This window comes from Canis lupus, chromosome 35 (assembly GCF_011100685.1).
Source record: "Canis lupus familiaris isolate Mischka breed German Shepherd chromosome 35, alternate assembly UU_Cfam_GSD_1.0, whole genome shotgun sequence".
NCBI classification, from domain to species: Eukaryota; Metazoa; Chordata; class Mammalia; order Carnivora; family Canidae; genus Canis; species Canis lupus.
In genome coordinates, this window is record NC_049256.1 from 8597120 (window position 1) to 8617789 (window position 20670).

Here is a 20670-nt window from a genome sequence, read left to right on the forward strand (position 1 = left end):
ATGGCGTCACCCTTCATCCGGGCTCCGCGAGGGGGCGGGGCACGCACCACGCACGCGGCTCTCGCCACGCCCCCTCCCCGGCCGCGGAGCGTCGCCAACGTGGCCGCGGGGCTCGGAGGGGCGGGGGGCGGGGCCGCCCGCGAGTCACGTGACCGGCTGCCCCGCCCCCCGGGCTTCGGCTGTTCCCGCGAAGGGTCCGCCTCCCGCCGGAGACGCGGGCGCTGCACCTGCAGCTTGCTGCCTCGCGCTTCCCCGGTTCATTAGCACCCTACGCACTGATTGTATTTGTTTTTTTTTTAATTATTATTTTTTTTTAAAGATTTTATTTATTTATTCATCAGAGAGACACAGAGAGAGAGAGGCACAGACACAGGCAGAAGGAGAAGCAGGCTGCACGCAGGGAGCCCGACGTGGGACTCGACCCTGAGTCTCCAGGGTCACGCCCTGGGCCCAAGGCAGGTGCCAAACCGCCGAGCCACCCGAGCTGCCCTAGTGACTTTATTTGAATGACCATCCGCCTATAGTGCCCGGCGCGATGCTCTTTTTTTCTTTCTTTCTTTCCTTTTTTTTTTTTTTTTTGTTATTTAAATTCAGTTTGCCAACATAGAACACCCAGTTATATCTGGGATCATCGGGCGCTGTAGCCTTTGTATGATTTTAACTAATAGTGATATAAGGGACACAAACTACCTGCTTTGAAAAGCAAAAATATGTTTTGCGATATGTGATTGTTTAAAAAAAAAAAAAAAAACCCTAAAAGCATAAGAAGTAGCGGAAAATCTTGGCCTCTATCGGCCCACACCCTCACCCATAGTTAAATAGTGCCAGTGCTTAAATTCTCGACATTCCAGGATTATAAATCACCCAGAACAGTGCCTGGCATATGGTAAACATTTGGCAAATATAAATAGAGGCGGCAAGGGCTGTTGAAGTTTAGGTTGCTATCAATACTTGGGTATTTCGTGCAATTAAACAGTGAATACCAACTACTATTGGGCTGGAGCAGTGTGAGATGTCGTAGGAATGGTGAAACGGGCTATCCTTTATCACATGCCTACTACTGTCAGTCACTATTTCTTAGAGCTGTGCTTTCATGCATGATTTCAGTGATCTCTAAAAATCGCTCTGAACTGGATATTATTTACTGAGAAGAAAACTGAGAAGCAGAAAGGTCATTTACCCAAGGCTGGTCAATGACAGAGGCAAGATTTGAACTTGGCAGTCTGATTCCAGATTCCTGCTCCAGGGCCTAGTACCATCCATCAGCTGCTCTGCTCCTGCGTTGGCTCAGCTCAAGGCCTCGTTGGCCTGGGGCCCCTGTGAAAGCAGCTTGTGGCCCATGTTGACTAAGTCTATCTGCTAAAATCACAACCTGACGGTGCTAGGCTGAAACAACTCAGCTCCACGTGGTTCCATCAGGCCGCCACTGCCACTGCCGTGCTGCTGTGAAAAAAGAAAAGTCACAGGCCCCAAATGGCATCACTCAGGCCACATCACCAAATCGAGACTTGATATGCAACTTAATTGCAGTTTCAACTGCCGCTAGAAATGGAGTCTTAACCAGTCAGTAATTTTCTGATCAGTGTCAATGAGGAACCTTGTCACATGGGCCCATCTCCAACCCCCAAAAGAAGGTAAGGTAATCAACCTAATAAGACAGCCTGTCCTTCCCCCCAAGGGGCAGGTGACTGTGCCTGAAACAATTCTTTCTTTTCTTTTACTAATAACTTCTTGTCCCCATTCTCCTTCCTATAAAAACTTTCCATTTCGAAGGATTCCTCCTTGGAGCTGCCCTCCACTTGCTAGATGGGCTGCTGCCCAATTCATGAATTACTTACTAAAGCTTATTAGATCTTCAGATTTACTTGATTCAGCTTTTTTTTTTTTTTTTTTTAACATGGCTAAGGTGGTACCCTCCCACTCTGCTACTGCCTCCACTTCTGTGCTCGCCTGCCAAAGTCGCCACTCTGCGCCAAAGCCACCAAGTTCACTGCCACTACTTTGGGGCTGAACTTTGCTGAGTACTCCCACTGGCAAAAGAAGACTCTCCCTCCCCAATTTTCTGTTTCTTGAGTTTCAAATCAGGCCTTTTCTGAGTTCCTGATATCTGACAGGTTTTTTTGAGAAACACAGCCTTCTATTTAACTTGCTGCTCTTCCCTTGTACCAGAAAGAATCCAATGTGAACCGTGTAAAAGAAGACACAGACATTAAACAGTACTCAAAATCACCTCTTCTTTCCTTTCTGCGCCAAGGATATCTCACTGACTCCCTTTCCTTCGGAGGACCGATTTCCAGTGAGGAGAATGCTCATTACAATTAAAACAAGATTCCTAGTAGGGCTGCCTCTCCAGTTCTCAGGACATGTCTAGATGTAGCCTGAACCAGTAAAGATAATCCCGTTTAGGCTTAACCTGGGACTGCCACACCAGGTATTAAATGATTACCTAGTGGGTTTTATTTGGGACTTGAATTTTAGATAACCAGCTACCAAATGCTTATCCGGGACACATAAAGTGTGCCTCTTCTGGATGTGACCGCTGTACAGAATTTAGGGAAAATAAAAACATACAAATAGAAAACAGACATATGTGACTGTCCAATTGGTATAAAATATAAAAGGTAGTTGTCTGCGGATCAGGGAAGTAAAATATCCTGATCTTGGTGCTCACAAACCCTGTATTTATTATGATCTACATTCTCCCTATAATAAGCAGCTTTCCTTTGGTGCCCACCCAGAGCTCTCCCACTTAGTTGGTTCCAAACCTTGATTCATGGAATTAAGACTATACCACTAAGGTAAGGGGCACCATTGGCTCAGTCAGTAGAGCATGTGACTCTTGATCTCAAAGTTGTGAGTTTGAGCCCTACGTTGGGTGTAAAGATTACTTAAACATAAAATCTTAAAAAAAAAAAAAAAGAAAGAAAGAAAGAAAGAAAGAAAGAAAGAAAGAAAGAAAGAAAGAAATGCACCTACTAATTTAGTTAGATCTTTCCAAATATTTCCCCATGTTCTCCCTGTCTCTTACCTCTGCACCTATCTCTCTAAAGATATTCATTTTCCTGGAATATACCACATTCTGGTTATCCTCATTCATATAGCAAATTCACCATTGACTTTCCACTTTTGTCATTTTATTCCCTTGGAATTTGTAGAAGCCGGGCCTTTTCTCCCTCTGATTATTTAAGAGTTCTCTCAACATTGTTGGCAAATGGGATCATTAAGCACCGTTTTTTGTTCAGTTATATTCCCCCAGATTACCACATAGCTAGGAACTTCCTCGTGTCTCTTAAACTTTTGCTCAACCGAAGCAAAAGCCCAAAGTGGGGCTTAACATCACTGCCTAATTTAAAATCACAATTCTCCAATCTTCTCTTCCCCACTTCTCCATTTCCTTCTCTCTGTTCTCAAGACTTCATTTTTTTTTTTTTTAGGATTTATGTATTTATTCATGAGAGACACAGAAGGAGAGGCAGAGACACAGGCAGGGGGAGAAGCAGACTCCCTGCGGGGAGCCCGATGGGGGGACTCGACCCAGGACCCCGGGATCATGCCCTGGGCCAAAGGCAGAAGCTCAATCACTGAGCCACCCAGGTGCCCTCTCCTTCATTCTTAGCACTTGTTACCTCCTAAGACAATATATCGTTTATTATGTGTCCTCTCTTAAACATCTTGAAGCCAGGGATTTTTGTGCCTTTGAGTCAATGTTACAGAAGAGTACTCTGTGTGGTAACTCAGAAAATATATGTTGACTTTATTGTATTGTCACTGGTGACATTTTTTTTCTCCACATATTTGCAACCTCAGTTTAATTGTAGGCTGAAGAGAAAATGGGAAAAAAAAGTTGTGTTTATTACAATGCAAGCAAAGACTTAAGTGTTCTTTCATCTAGCAAGGGCTAAAAGACAAGAATTGGGTTTTTTGTGCTATAACTTTACCTCTGAAAGAAAATCCTCATGAAAAGAGGGCACTGCAGGATAAAGAAACAAAGTAAGGAAGACTTTCAAAGGAGTCCTGGCCCTCTAGCCAGACTCCTCACTTGGAAGGCGGTCCTGTATTCCCTCCCCAGCCCCCTGGGCACTCTTCCCATCTGGTTCCCTTTGCTGCACAATTCGCAGACCTCCCCAGCTCAGATTTCCTTGGAAAGAACTGATGGACAAAAGCACAATCACCTGATCACTGGACACAAAACCTGCCGCTTCCCTCCATCTGTACACTTAGGCTCTGCCCTCCTTTCTGTTACAATAAAAAATGTTTATAGGCTCATAAAGGGCATCCACCATTTGTGGTCTGCATCCTATCTCCTGCTCAAAAACGTGTGACTCTGAGAATAGCTCTTTCTTCTCCACCTCATAATAACTTTCTTACCTCTCCAATTCATCTTTCCCATCAACATACAGACATACTGTAATATTGCCCATCTTAAAAAACAAAACCCTCTGTCTCCAGAAATAGTCTCATTTCTCTGCTCTCTGACAAGGTAAAACTTCATTAATCTCACCTTTCAATTTTCTCCTCCACCTATTCCAAGTAGGCTTTTATTTTTACCGCGAAAACATCTCCATCTTGCTAAATCCCAAAGTCCTCCTCAGAGCCCTGCCCCAGTCCTTCTTTCACACTTGTTCTAGGCTCAGAGACAACTTACTCTCCTAGTCTTCTTTCCATTTCACCGGCCCCTCCTTCTCCTCTGCCTGGCCCCTAAAGGTAGGCTTGTTGGAATGGATATACCATGTAAGGCTGGAAAACTCACCAGCTTCCATTCTGCGAGAGGGCATGGAGAACACTCAATCTACCAAAATGGTCCAGCCTCGCTGAGACCAATGGTGGGCTGTCCTCTGTAGCCCAGGCTGAGGGTTAGAGATGCTATTACAGACTGGGGCTGGTTGCAATGAGGACCAGAGGATAAGAATGAAAGGAAGCCAGCTGGCACCGCTTAACCATCAGAAACAAGGTGGGCTCAGTTATCATCATGGCTTGCAAAGTCTGAACAAGAGCGAGGAATGGAGAACGGGAAGGAGGAGTAACCTGGAGAGAACCATGGCAATGGTTAATAAGATTAATAATATTACCCACCTTAGTGTTAATTTATACCATTAAAGACATTAAGAAAGATCAGAAGGAGGTAAGACAGTCACCCAGTAAAGTCACAATCCCCTCCTCAGCTGGGCCTGAGCTGGTTCTCAATTCCAGAGCCCAATAACTGAAGACAAGCCAGAGTGCTGAAAGCCCTAAACACCTCAACAATTCAGTAGTGCATCCCCCATCCTTTTTCAATGGGACCTATGGACATTTAATCACAGTAATCATGCACTGAGAAAAAGGGAACACCGGCCTGTGGAGGATTATTGGACACTAGATTTGAACTGATTTTATGTCGAAGACCTAACTTGCCAACAGGGCCTCTTTTTAGAGTAGGAGTATAGGGGAGCCAGGCAATAAATGGAGTCTCAGCCTGGGTCCAGCCAACAGTGGGTCTTTCAGATTATCAGACCCACCCATGTCTGGTCCCTAAAAGTAAAGATAGAATGCACATACTTAGTGGTTGAAAGAACAGTTACATTGGTTCCTAGGGGACATGTCAAGAGTAATACATTGGGCATCTGGGTGGCTCAGTTAGCAAAGCATCCAATTCTTGGTTTCAGCTCAAGTCATGATCTCAGGGTTATTGAGATCGAGCCCCACGTCGGGCTCTGATCTCAGCACAGAGTATCTGCATGGGGTTCTCTCCCTCTCCTTCCATGTGTTATAGTTTAGAGAAGAGTGTGCTAAATACCTTTAGAAAGTCTCAAATAAAATAGAGGAGGGGCATCTGGCTGGCTCAGTTGGTGGAACGTGTGACTCTTGATCTTGCGGTTGTGAGTTTGAGCCCCACCTTGGGTGTAGAGATCACTTAAAAATAAGATCTTTAAACAAATAAATTGTGTTGTTTTCAGGTAAGGAGGAGGGTGAGATTTAAATTAGGCCTTGAAGGGTACAAAAGTGTCAAATATGAAGAACTTGTTGGTGGAAGTGAAGGAACGAAGTTTAGTTTAGTTAGGGCAGGGGAAGGGCATTCCTGGAAAAGTCACATGATAGGCAAAGGCATGCAAATAGTGTGGGGCTGAGCATGTAGATCAACAGATCAAGAGCATGTTTGTGGCTACAAACATCTATGGCTACAAACTGTGTCCTTAAGATATATTCAATAAATTAAAAAAAAAAGATATATTCAATAAATTGTAACACACACACACACACACGTATACAATGCATGGAATATTATACAGCCTTTAAAAATGAGAGTGGCAAAAAAAAAAATGAGAGTGGCATATTGAGACTGGCAATATGGAAGAGTATTCATCAGAAACACTAGGAATTGGGGGATCCCTGGGTGGCTCAGCAGTTTGGTGCCTGCCTTCGGCCCAGGGTGTGACCCTGGAGTCCCAGGATTGAGTCCCACATCGGGTTCCCTGCATTGGGGCCTGCTTCTCCCTCAGCCTGTGTCTCTGCCTCTTTCTCTGTGTCTCTCATAAATAAATAAATAAAATCTTTAAGAAAAAAAAAAAACACTAGGAATTGAGATGCCTGGTTGGTTAAGGTGATATGTGAAAGTGCTTTGTCAACTATAAACCATTTCCCAGAAGGGATAACGGGGTGTGAAAAGAGAGCAACAAAGATAGCTTTAAGAAGAGAAGAGGGGATCTCTGGGTGGCGCAGCGGTTTAGCGCCTGCCTTTGGCCCAGGGCGCGATCCTGGAGACCTGGGATCGAATCCCACGTTGGGCTCCCGGTGCATGGAACCTGCTTCTCCCTCTGCCTCTCTCTCTCTCTCTCTCTCTCTCTCTCTGTGTGTGTGTGTGTGTGATATGACTATCATAAGTAAATAAAAATTAAAAAAGAAGAGGATTGCAGGAAGAATTTTTTCTGGCGAGAGCAAGAATTCAGTGCAGAGTAAGAGGGGGGAGAGAATAAAAACAATTGATGGGGCAAGTCCTCAAGAAGATGCGATGGGTCAGAATCAGGGGAATGAGGAACCAGACGGGAAGGAGAAGAAAGTGGAGATAAAAACAGAAATTGTGAGCCGGAGAGGAAATTGTACGTCCTTGTCATATCCTGTGGTGAGAGCCAAAGCTTTGCCATGTGAAGGCAGAGGCTGTGCCTATTTCAAACCTTCACCTCCAGCCTCCTGCTGCAAGAAGAGAGGGAAGCTTTCAGCCACGAGCTTCCACCGACCATGGCACAGCCCTAGCTGCCCTGAGCATGCTTGTCCTGATTTCCTTTCTTCCAGATTCAACAGAGGAGGTGTCTCTGTTTCTACGCTGTGCTGGGGAATCGAGTCTTTCTTCCCCTGACACCTTGACTCATCAATTATCCCTGCTCTCCCCTCTATCTTCAGTCCCTTGTCTGGCTACTGGATCCTTCTCAGCTTGTATGCCACCACTTGTTAAATATCTCCTGGATGTTTCAAGGCAATCTCACACTCATCCTCTCTTTCCCTGCAAACCAGCTGCCCCATTGTGTTCTCTATTTCAGTTACGACAACACACCCAGAATCCTGCTAGGCTTCCCAGGCTCCTCTGTCTTCACCCCAACAGTGAACCAATTACCGAATCCTTTTCACTTTACCTCTGACATCAACCTGGCACGCCTATCTTCCTCTTCATTTTCACCACCGCTATTTTAGTTTCTGGGATCAGTTTTCCTCGCCTGGTGCATTGCAGCCGTATCTTAACAGGTGCTCCTGATTCCGGCATCACCTACCATCAAACCTACCCTTTACATCACTTTTCGGGTGATCTTTCAAAATATATATCTGACCACATCGCTCCTATACTTTAAATCTTTCAGGGCTTCTCATAAGGATACAGTTCAAAATTTTTGGGAAGGCATGCAATGCAATTCCTCATCATTTTTGTCTCCTGCCATAGGAAGAACGTAAGTTTTTGGTTCAGGGGATGTAACGCAGCGCCTATCAGGCCTCTGTGCTTTGAGTGTGCTGTGGCTCCTCCCTTCTGTCTGGGGGATACTCAGTCGGTGGTAGATCTGGCCCAGATATCATCCTCTCTGGAATATCTTCCCTGAGTTTCCCGTGCATAGTCCTGGGCCATTTCATCTTCATGTCTAGAGCACCCTAGACAGGTACACTGACACCCCCCTCCAGAACAGAGTTTATCTATCTCCCTCAGTAGGTTATATAGTCCTTGATGAACTTTGCCTGATTTTATATTGTGTCCTTGGCACCTAACACAGAGGTTGTCATATAGTTTATTGAAAGTCACCAAATGTTTATCGAAACAAGTATATGCTTAGACTCTGTGTTCTTGAGTCATGTACCAAGGAAGGCACACTACCTTCATTTTGAGACAACCTGCAGGTAAAAGATCATAAATGTCTAATAATACACATGGCAAATGTAGTGCTTATGCACATGCTCCTGTTTGCAGACCACCTATTTTAATCTTTTCTTTCCAATCACTTCATGACAATTGTATGCAGCTTCCAGAACTGCATTAGCCATTTCTATGCTAATATTCATCTTTCTCCTACCATATGTTAATTTTCCCTCAAAAATCCCCCTAAAACTATTAGTAATAATATCTTTTTAAAACTTGAATCACTTCCAAAACTTTCAGTGCTTAATTTTCTGAAACACAACACTGTTATAGCTGCAACACACTGTGCATTTCTCATCGTTTGCCTTAAGCGATATTGCAACTTGTGGAATTTGAGAAATTAAATTTCCTGTTTCAAAATTCATGTAAGATTTGTCTTACAGAATTCCTCCGCAAAAATAACAACACTGGTACTTCCTAAAAGGCCAGATATAACTTCTTCATGTATTTTCATATTGTATTTATCTGAGTAATATAAATGCAAAACTAATTTCAGTGAACTGAAATAATTTCTTCCCTTCCAATAGTTGATTCAACAGCTACATCTCCATCCTGGCTCTGGGATTTATCAAAAGGATAATATGCATGTATGTACATTTGTTTTTCTTTTCTTTTCGTTTCTTTTCTTTTCTTTAAGATTTCATTTATTTATGAGAGAGAGAGAGAGAGAGCATGAATGGGGCAAGGAGGGGCCAAGGGAAAGGGAGAAAGAGAATCTCAAGCAGACTCCCTACTGAGCAAGGAGCCTGATGTGGGACTTGATCCTAAGATCTTGAGATCAGGCCCTGAGTCAAAGGCAGATGCTTAACCAACTGAGACACCCAGAAGCCCCTACATTTGTTTTTCTGATACATCTCACAAAAGAAGCTGTCTCTGGTTCCTTTGTTTAAATTCAGAACTAGGGGAACCTGGGTGGCTCAGGGGTTGAGGGTCCTGCCTTTGGCTCAGGTCATGATCCTGAGGTCCTGGGATTGAGTCCTGCATTAGGCTCCCTCTGGGGAGCCTGCTCCTTCCTCTGCCTCTCTCATGAGTAAATAAATTAAATCTTAAAAAATATAAATTCAGAACTAGTTCCTCAAAACTGTGTTAAAGTAGAAATTATAAGGATTCCATCTCAGAAGACCAGTCCTCTCCTGTCATCTGGGGTTTAACTCCAAAGGACTTCAGAATTAGTGTCTTAATATTTGGTTGGTAATAGGAAGAGCCTGCCTATTAAGAGAGGAAAAGGATGTCACACAGGACTTCAGAATTAGTGTCTCAATATTTGGTTGGTAATAGGAAGAGCCTGCCTATTAAGAGAGGAAAAGGATGTCACACAGGGGGAAACAAAAAGTTGAAATGACACACGTTACTATTTTTATGTGTCATTAAAGGCTTGATAATATGGAAGTGGTATTCTGTGTGAATGAACATTTGGACAAGAAGCCACTGCATTCCTCTGTTTATGCTAAAGTAGAATAGATTTTATTGTTCATGGGAATAAATTAGAAGAAAAATAATCACATTTTTTGGAATGTAAAATTTCATCATTTATACAGATTTTAATGTATCATTTGTATGATCAGCCTGGGTATTATACTTAATAATGACTCTGCTCCTGGATTGGTTGACAAAAAATGATTAGTGTTTAATATTCAGTCCTGTTTAATCTAAATAATTTCTATTTCTTCTAAAATATCTGGCATCTAAAAATGAAAAGAAAAAAACGTATCTAATTTTTAGGAAACACATTCAGTGACAGAGCAGCTGATTCTTGATTACATATGGAATTCTTGATTACATATACAATTATATTCCATAAACAGCTAATTCTTAAATACACATGGAAAAGGGGTACTGCATATAGATAGATGAACTTCACAGGCAATACCAATACTGTATTTTAATAAATATTTTTGTTTGTTTCAGTCTTTTTCCCATTAAGGAACATGACAAGGAACAAGGATGGTTGAGTTTCATCTTTCTTGGTCTGGTTGCCGGTGGACAGAATGAAGAAAAAGGAATAGAAGCAAGAATCTAAGGGGCACTTGGGGGCTCAGTTAGTCGTGTGTGTGCCTTTGGCTTGGGTTACGATCCCAAGGTCCTGAGATGGAGCCCTGTATCAGGCTCCCTGATTAGTGGGGAATCTGCTTCTGCCTCTGCTCCTCCCCTCTGCTCATACTCTCCCTCTGGCTGGCTCTCTCTCTGTGTCAAATAAATAAAATCTTAAAAAAAAAAAAAAGAAGAATCTAAATAATTCATGAAGTTATTTACCAGCACAGTATAACTAAAAATCGGTAATATTAAGGTGTTCTCATAACTCAACTATTAGAGCAGCGGGGGCTCATATAGAGACATGGCCTTTGATTGTACCCCCTTTCCACAAAGCTATATATAAGCCATGGGTTTTCACGAATACATACCTTTGGCCCAGGGTGGGAATTAAGATTTATTATGATTTTTAAAGATTTTATTTATTTATTCATGAGAGACACAGAGAGATATAGGCAGAGGGAGAAGCAGGCCCCATGCAGGGAGTCCAATGAGGGACTGGATCTGGGGACTCCAGGATCATGCCCTGAACTAAAGGCAGACGCTTAACCGCTGAGCCACCCAGGCATCCCAGGATTTAGTATCAGTGGGAACTAGGAATTAGTAATTCCTTCTATTAGAAATTACTCCAGCATGGGTAGCATTGGTCCTGGGTCCTGAGTCTGTCTGACACTTCTTCTTATTTTGTACCTATTATGGGATAGGTACTTGGAGATAACAAAATGAATATGAGGACATCCCTGCACTAAAAGGGTTCTAGTCAAGTCAAGGGACACATAAGCAGAGAAGAGTGATAACAAAATGTTGCAGGTGCTATTTTGTCAAAGGGTACAGTGTGGGCACCTGGTAGGAAGCTGGTCAGTTCCGTCTGGGAGACAGGGCAGGAGAGGCTTCATGGAAGAGCTGGAGCATGAGCTGGCAGGGAGTTTGTGAGGTGGGAACTGAAGTTAGAGGACAAAAGGAGTTGAGAGAGAGCATTCATGGCAGGACATGGGCAATAACAGGAAGGCATAAAAATAGCAGAGCATGTCTGGAAAGTGGCAATTGCTTAGATATGGTTGGGTGTATTATGGTGAGGAGGAAGCAGTGAATGAGAAGACTGGATAGGAAGGTGAAGTCCAGGTCACAGAGGACCTTATATGCTGTGCTAGGGAGCTCAATCTGATCCAGAATGCAAGGGGGAACCATTGAAGGGTTGTATGTAGGGAAAGGGCATCATCCTATTTGCTTCTGAAAGATCACTGTCTACTCAGTGGAGGATGAAAGGAAGAGGCACCAAGCTGGAGGCAGAAACACCAAGTAGATGACCGTCATAGGCCAGATAAGAAGTGATGAGGGCCTGATATGAAGCAGTAGCTATAGGGATGAAGTGAAGAGGACCAGTGCAAGGACAACCTCAGAGGAAGGGCTTCCCTGTTATAGGACACAAATGATCAGAGGCTGAAAAGCCCTCGTCTGAGGACAGAAAGGAAAGCTAAGCTGAACATTCCTGAAATTTAATCTTGTGCTACTGTTGAGTTACAGGGAGATATAATATTCTTTATAATAATCATCAATATGACCTACCGTGGTCATGGACTTTGGATGATTTTCTAATCTTCCGGGTCTGTAGGAGACAGAAAGAGAATAATGTGGAAAAAACAAAAACAACAACAAAAAAACAAAAAACAAAAACACGGTGGTGGCAGTGGCGGTGAGGAGGGCTAAAACAGTGAGTGAATCTAGTGAGCAAGTACACCATTATTTAAAATACTCTTGCCCTCACTTGCAAGGAGAAATTGCCACTTAGGATAGAACTCGGAGACCCTAAAAGATTAAGAGAAAGCTTTTCAGTGTGTAATATATGGATCAGTCTCATTGGAATTAAGTAAGTATATCGAACCACAGTCTTGTTATGCTTAACATTCTCAGGGATTTCTTTAGGATAAGTTTCTGGCTCCTTGAAAGCGATAAAGAACTAAAGGCAAAAAAGAAAAAAAAAAGACATCTGAAACCATTAATATTATGTACTTGCTTTTATCTCTTATTTCCCACTGTTTCCTCTACCGAAGACAATTGGTACCAGGAGCATCATAATTCTGAGACGGTGCAGAGGTAGTCTAAAGCGCATTGCCATTGTTGAATTTATTGAGGAGCATGGGAAGCTTCAAGGATGGTGGCTGAAGGCTCCTGTAAGTCTCCGATTTTCTAAGAAACAGCCTTGATCAGCTGGAAAGGGTCTTGACAGCTCTTCTGCTCCAGCTCACCCCCTGGCTTCAAGGGCACTCTAAATCAATACAAATGGGCCTCAAAATCCCTGGTATAATAAGCTAAGTATAAATAAACAACTATCTGAATTAGTGAAATGTGTGAAATTTATATGCTAATTTTATTTTAAAATAATTCTGGGGAAAAAAATTCCACAGTTTCTATCAGAACTTGAAGAAGATTGATACTCAGGGGTTTTTTTTTTTTTTTAAGATTTTATTTATTTACTTGAGAGAGAGAGAGAGAGAGAGAGAGCATGCACAAACACAGAGGAGAGGGTCAGAGGGAGATGTGGGGCTCAATCCTGGGACCCTGGGATCACGACCTGAGCCACCCAGGCGCCCCCATACTCAGTTTAAATTAGCAGTTACTGAACATCTGTAATATGCCAGGCATCAGATTCTTTCATATTAGGGAAAAAAAAAATGTAGTTAACCAATCGCTTTGCAAATACTAGTGTAAATCTGCTAAGGGGTTTTACACTAGTATTTGCAAAGCGATTGGTTAACTACAATTTTTGTATTGCAACTGGTACGCTGAACATTCACGACTCATGACGTAGTCAAAGTGCAACTTTAACGTCTGCCTCCCATTTCTATTTTAGACTTTCTTCATTCAGGGGAGCGTTTTCTTTGCCCTTGGCTGAATATGCAGCAGGCCCACTGAAGTTTTTTTGCTTACTCTAAGATAAGGTCACAGTCCTCACTGTGAGGCATGCACACAATCTCAATTCAGTAAGCAGGATGTCTAGTCTTAAAATTAATAAATCCTTTAATCATCATTCAAAAGTAGGATTCCTTGTCCCCCTTCTCCCCTGAGCTAGGCTTTGTAGTTGGTGGATGCCACCTGCTACTGGAGGTCAATTTCTGCTCTCTTTGTTCTCTACCTTCTCCATTTGCAAGAGGAGGGTGAAGTAAGGTGATAGGACATTTTTACTTGGCTTGGTGGCTTCAGAGTCTCTGGGTTTAGAAAGCAGCTAAGCTGATTCTTTCTTTGTGGAGCTTGCCACGGCTAGGGACCTCCCCCTACAGCTCTCCCTGACTGAGGCAGATGCACCTCTCTTCTAGTGGCCACTCAATACCTTCATAAGCCCCCAAGAATCTGGCATTCCCTTCTAGCCTCTTGCTGCTGGTGTCCCTCCAGGCAGTTTCAGGCAGAGCCCAAAATAACTCAGCTCCCTCCTGCCTGGGTCTTCACAAACTATCACACACATGTTTTGTCCTGGTGACAAGCTCAGAAAGAGCAGGCCACCCCAACAGCCTCGCTCTGGGGCTGCCACGCTTGCTTTAGTTTTCTCAGGCATGGTGCGTCACTGATCCCCTGTTTTCCAACTTTTAGGAAATGCATATCAAAGCTCTCCAGGTGATCTTCTGGAAACCCCCTTGCCAGGATTTAGATGAAAGAGGTAGAACTGGGGCACCTGGTGGCTCAATCAGTTAGGCGTCTGCCTTTTGCTCAGGTCCTGATCCCAGGGTTCTGGGATAGAGCCTCACATCGGGCTCCCTGCTTAGTGAACAGTTGGCTTCTTGCTCTCCTGCTGCCCCTCCCCTGCTTGTGTGAGCTCTCTCTCTCTCAAATAAACTGAAAAAAAAAAAAAAAAAAAAAAAAGAAAAGAAAAAAGGAGGTAGAATTACTTGGGGGTGATGGGAATTCACAACATGATGGATTCAAAGAAATTTCTTCTCCAGTCTTCCCTATTCTCCACACTTTTTATATATTGGATCTGGCCAAGAGATATGAGTCATGAAACAGGTTCTTTGAATTTTCTTTCAGAAACGCTGCACATGGGGGAAAACTCACTCTTACTTTAAGAACTGGCTGTTTTATTAACACCAGGGACTAGGCCAGGAAGGATCTCATTTTAACATCCTACTATGGTCTTAACCCCATAGGGTTGTGCATATACCTTGTAACACCAAATCTACAGAAATAAAGGATCATAAGTTTAATATTAGTGTAGAAAATATGGTCATAAAATACATATGTAAGCTCTTTTGCTGTAGACAAAATCTTAGCTCCTAATCTTTATAGAATCTTCCTTAGAGGTGACTGTAAGTTCCACGAGAATAGGTAATCTGGCTTTCCAATTCAACTTCTACAAAAATCATTTATCAAACTACTATCTAATGCTAGCCAAAATGCTAAGGACTTGCATACAGTTCATCTTAAGAGAAGGAAAAAAAGTTTTTTACTGTATTATTTATATACTTATGTTTTAAAGTTAAAGACATTTTTAGAAAAAAAAAGAAAAGAAAAACTTAACTTGGTTTTCTTGCTCTCTCTCTGGGCCTCCTAATTAAATCTTGCAAATGTTTATTTCTCTCTTCTAAACTGAAGGGGAAAACAATTGAATTTTATGACTCAAATTGACTTTCCTAAACTAATATTTTGTTGGACTCACTGGAGGATTTGAGAAGATGAATATAAATGGCAAATCTAGCTTTTGGTGTCTCATCCATCTACCTCACCATACGACCATTTGGGATTCTTTGCTGGCAACTCAGTAATTTAATCAATTTCTCCCTTTAGAGGTTCCACTAGTGGGGAGGGAAAGTAGATAGTAGTAAACCTATAAAGTGACAGTTTGATGATGTTCTATTCATTTACACAGACAGTGGGTAGATAACTGATCCCTTTACACAGGAAACTCAACATAATCCTGGGGGGGGAGGGTAATATGTTAAAAACACAGCCCCTGAACTGTGAACTGCTGTAACATGAGGAAATATGTAATAGTGTCATAGGAAGGATCACAGCACTCAGGTGTTTGTTAAAAATTTACTTGTGTTCTGCTTTTATGGCTTCTAGCAAGAGAGATACCAGCAGGTTTCCTTCTTGCCTCTAGGAGGGCAAATTTAATTAAAATAGTCTCTTCCCAAACTCACTTTCCCATCCAGGGACAGTTTATTACTTTCCTGCCGCGGCTGTAACAAATTGCTACAAACTTGGTGGATTGGAACAACACACATTTATTTGGGAGGTCAGAAGTCTGAGATCCGATGCACTGGGCTAAAATCAAGGTGTCACCAAGGACCTGCTCCCTCCGGAGGCTCAGGACTATTCTTTGGCTTGCTTTTTCCATCATCTCTGGCTGCTGTCCTAATTCCTTGGTTCCTGGCTTGTCAGCACATCGCCTTTTCAGCCTGCTTCCTGGCTTGATCACATTGCCTTCTTATAACAATTGTGACTGCATTTAGGGTTTCCCCAAATAATCCAGGATAATCTTACCATCTCGAGATCCTTAATTTAATCACATCTGCAAAGTCTCTTTTGTCAAATAAGGACACATTCATAAGTCCCAGGGAACTGGATTTGGATATCTTTGGGAAGCCATTATTCAGCCTACCATAGAGATAGGAAGTGCTCTTCTTGCAGGAGTCATAACCTCAAATGCCTATGGAAGAGTCGGGCAAGTATGTGAAATGAGTGAAGTCAGCTAAAGAAGATTTGGGCAAACCAGCGAGCATATACTTCAAATGTAGAGGCCACTTTTAGACAACAGGCTTGAGAAATGGAAACCTGACTAAAGCAAAAGGACTCAAAGTGACCCCATCCCCCAGGCTGTATAGAGATAGGCCCATCTGGCAACCCACCTTGAAACATCCATAAGCCCTAGCTGACCAATGGGTTACATGCAACCAGGCACAACCAAAGATGGGAAAATTTCAAATGTCCCATACGTCACGGTTCCTCTTTAGATACAGACCCCACCCATTGCCTCCTGGCAGATAGTCTCTGCTTTGCTGTCCTGCCCGCTGCTCCTTTGCTGTGTATTCTATTGAATTTATTGAATAAACTTCTGCCTCCAGTGAATTCTTTCACTGCTTGGGCGCCCCAGCTTCTGCTGGATAGGGTTACCCCACATTTGGGGGCTCCTATCTGATGGGGAGAGACACCACACCTACTCCCGGCCTAAAGGACAGAGTTACTACTTGGCTCTTGCCTGATGTTGCCATGTGGGAATGTTGCAGCAATGATGGCAGATCTTAATTTTATTTTATTTTTTTATTTTTATTTTTTTAAAGATCTTATTTATTTATTTATTCATGAGAGACAGAGAAAGGCAGAGACACAGGCAGAAGGAGAAGCAGGCTCCACACATGGAGCCTGACATGGGACTCAATCCCACGTCTCCAGGATCAGGCCCCGGGCCGAAGACAGCGCTAAGCCACTGAGCCACCTGGGCTGCCCCCAGATCTTAATTTTAAAGAGGAGATGGAAATCTAAAATTGTACAGGAGATCTTCCTTTTTAAGCATTGACAATATTTCAAAAATACTTTAAGCATTATTATACGGACCAAACAAAACACAACTGCCTCAGGAGATAAGACGTGTAGGGTGTCATTCTGAAACCTCAGCGTTATTGTCCAGAGATATCAGGCTTTTGTTTTCAAAGGTTAAGGAGGAGACATTGTCCAATCCAGGAGGAGATGACAATATTAAATAGATCCTTTATTCCCAAACAGTTTTAATCTATTATTTTGTCCCTTCTCAGAGTTCTTTTAACTAGTCTATGGTCCTTTTGAATTTCCATATGAATTTCGGGATCCGCTTGTCAATTTGTTTTAAAAACCTGTTGGAATTTTTATTGGGACTACATTGAATCTAGAGATCAGCTTGAGGAAAAATGAAATCTTACAATATCAAGTCTGAAGAGCCATGAAAAGGTGTATTTCTCCATTTATCTAGGACTTCTTTATGCTTCTATAATGTTGTATACTTTTCACATTTTTTTGTCAAATTTATCCTATGTAATTCGTATTTTCAGTGCTTTTAGAAATGTTTTTTAAAAGTTTACATTTCTGAGTGGCCACTGCTAGTACACAGAAATACAACTGATTTTCATATATTTTTTTTTAAAGATTTTATTTATTTATTCATGATAGTCACACAGAGAGAGACAGAGAGGCAGAGACACAGGCAGAGGGAGAAGCAGGCTCCATGCACCGGGAGCCCGACGTGGGATTCGATCCCGGGTCTCCAGGATCGCGCCCTGGGCCAAAGGCAGGCGCCAAACCGCTGCGCCACCCAGAGATCCCTGATTTTCATATATTGATCTTGTGTCCTACAACTTTGTTAATCTCTTAATAGCCTTAGTAGCTTTTTGTAGATTTCATCAGATTTTCTACACAGATGATCATGTCATTTAAAAATTCATTCATTTTTGCTTGATCATTTCCAACTTGAACGTCTTTTCCTTCTAATTGCACTGGGCTGAACTTCCTGTCCAATGTGAATAGAAGTCTTATTTCTGATCTAAAAAAAGTATTCAGTCTCTCCTCATTAAGTATGATTTTAATAGTATTTTTTCTATGGATGCTCTTCATCATATTGAATGAGTTCCCTTCTATTCCTAGTTTGTTTGGAGTTTGTATCAGGAATGGATTTTGTGAAATGTTTTTTTCTGTCGGATGATCACATGCTTTTTCCTTCTTTCTTTTTTAGTATGTTGTCTTACATTAATAGAATTACTTAACAGAGCTGACTCCCCCCTTTTTAGCCATATAAGGTAGCATTTACAGGTTTCAGGGTTTAGGACATGGATATCTTCTAGGGACCCATTTTTTTCTATCTGCCACAATTATTGTTCTGCCATTTACTTTTACCTCCCTTTTGCTCACACCAATTTTTTTCATCAAAAAAGAAAAAACAGAAGTCAAAGAAATACAATGAATTTGCCTATAAATAGAGCAGTATTGATGCTCTTTTAATGTGCTATATATTTAAATGTGGCTATTTTGTTGGAGTTACAAATTTTGTTTCATTTATTTATTATTTTTTTAAAAGATTTTATTTATTTACTCATGAGAGACACAGAGAGAGAGGCAGAGACATAGGCAGAGGGAGAAGGAGCCTCCCTGCGGGGAACCCAATGGGGAACTCGATCCTTGTGACCTGAGCCAAAGGCAGATGCTCAATCACTGAGCCACCCAGGCATTACAAGTTTTAAAAGGTAAACAATTGTTCACCTTATTCTCTGGGATCAAGGTGTATAAACCATGGAGATATATATATATATATATATATATATTTTTTTTTTTTTTTAATTTAACAGAGAAAGTACGAGCAGGGAGAGGGGTGGGATAGAGGGACAGGGAGAAGCAGAGTCCCCACCAAGCAGGGAGTCTGACTAGGGGCTCAATCCCAGGACCCTGGGATCATGACCTGAGCCAAAGGCAGACCCTTAACTGACTGAGCCACTCAGGTGCCCCCCACGGATTTTTTAAAAGATTTTATTTATTTGGAGGGGGGCAGTGAGAGAGGCAGAGAGAGAGAGAATCTCAAGTAGACACTGTGCTGAGAACAGAGCCTGATGCCAGGCTCCATATCATGACCCTGACATCATGACCTGAGCCAAAACTAAGAGTCAGACACTTAACCAACTGAGCCACCCAGGCACCCCAAACCATGGATTTTAATAGTATGTTCAAGCCAAGCAAATATTGTTGATCACCCTATACTCAGACTATGATGGAATGAGGAAGAAAGGTTGTGGATTTTCACTCTTGAGTTTTCTGTGACTTCTGATTTGGTTTTGCATGGAAAAACATTTATAGGGACTTCACATGGGTAGAAACCACAGTTGCTGTGAAAGGGCTGGAAATGTTACCTGTGAATGCAGTGTTGTCTGTAGGAGAGAGAGCATTGGAGGTATTTTTCTAGGACTCAGCGGGTAGTCTATGGATGATGGTAAATGGTGAATATATTACTGAAAAGGATACTGACAAGTGTCCTCAAAGTCTGTAGACTACAGTCCATGATGAATAGGCAATGAAATGGAAGATCACTCAGAATAACAAGGCAGCATGGCTGGAAAAGATGGAAGGCCAGGACAGTAAACGAACTGAGACTTTTTTTATTACAACTTTCTACCTACTACTCCATGGATATTTTATAGTGCCCTACTTACTTAGGTATTCTTTAATCTTCCAGTAAGGACAAAAATTTCTTCTTAAAGTTCAGGCATTTTTTTTTTTTTTTTGGTAGGGAACTTTGTTTGCTATTATAATAGTTTTATAAATTGCATTAATTTACAGTGTGTTGCTCTTGTACACGCTGTTCAATTGACTTTGGAAGTTTTTCTTGTAATTATCAATTTTGCTAACATCATTTATAAATACCCATAATTTATCTGTAGATTATTTTGGATTTTCTGTATAGGCAATTATATCATTGGACAATAATGACAACTTTGTTACTTTCATACTAATCTTTACGATTTTTCTTCCTTTTTTCTTATGGCACTGGTGAGGACAGCTAGCATATTGCTAAATAGAATTGGCAACAACCATTATTAATCTTGTTCCTGGGATCCCTGGGTGGCGCAGTGGTTTAGCGCCTGCCTTTGGCCCAGGGCGCGATCCTGGAGACCAGGGATCGAATCCCACGTCGGGCTCCCGGTGCATGGAGCCTGCTTCTCCCTCTGCCTATGTCTCTGCCTCTTTCTCTCTCTCTCTCTCTCTGTGTGACTATCATAAATAAATAAAAATTTAAAAAAGATTAATCTTGTTCCTGATTTTTAGATGAAATACTTGGAGTGTTTCAGTTGGTTATTATATTGGCTTCGGTTTTTTTGGAGGGAGGAGATGGGAACATAACCTTCTTAGTCAAAAAGTATATTCTCTTGCATTTTTGTCATGAGCTCTACAAAAAAAAATTATATTGTTGTAGAATTCCTGAACCTATTGAAATGGTATTTTTCTCCTATAATCAGTTAATGCGGTAGACTTCATTAATACTTTCTCTTTTTTTTAAGATTTTATATATTTGAGAGAGAGAGAGAGAGAGAGAGAGAGAGAAAGCACATGCACACAAGCAGGCGAGTGGCAGGCAGACAGAGAGGGAGAAGCAGGCTCCCTGCTGAGCAGGGAACCCGACTGGCAATCGATCCCAGGACTCCAGGATCATGACCTGAACCGAAGGCAGATGCCCAACCGACTGAGCTACCCAGGGGCCCGTATTAATAGACTTTCTAATGTTGAAACTTTCATTGCTGTGACAAATTCAATTTGCTCAGGAT

At 42.1% G+C, this 20670-nt stretch overlaps 1 long non-coding RNA gene across 2 annotated transcripts; it reads left to right on the plus strand.

Moving 5' to 3' along the window:
• The first annotated feature begins 204 nt into the window (after nucleotides 1-204).
• LOC111094040 lies at nucleotides 205-12785 on the plus strand. Of its 2 annotated transcripts, XR_005384292.1 has the most exons (4): nucleotides 205-1634; nucleotides 7827-7913; nucleotides 8899-8958; nucleotides 10280-12785. It is a non-coding gene; the product is annotated as an uncharacterized LOC111094040 (long non-coding RNA). The 2 variants fall into 2 exon arrangements; XR_005384291.1 differs by lacking the exon at nucleotides 7827-7913.
• The last annotated feature ends 7885 nt before the right edge of the window (nucleotides 12786-20670 follow it).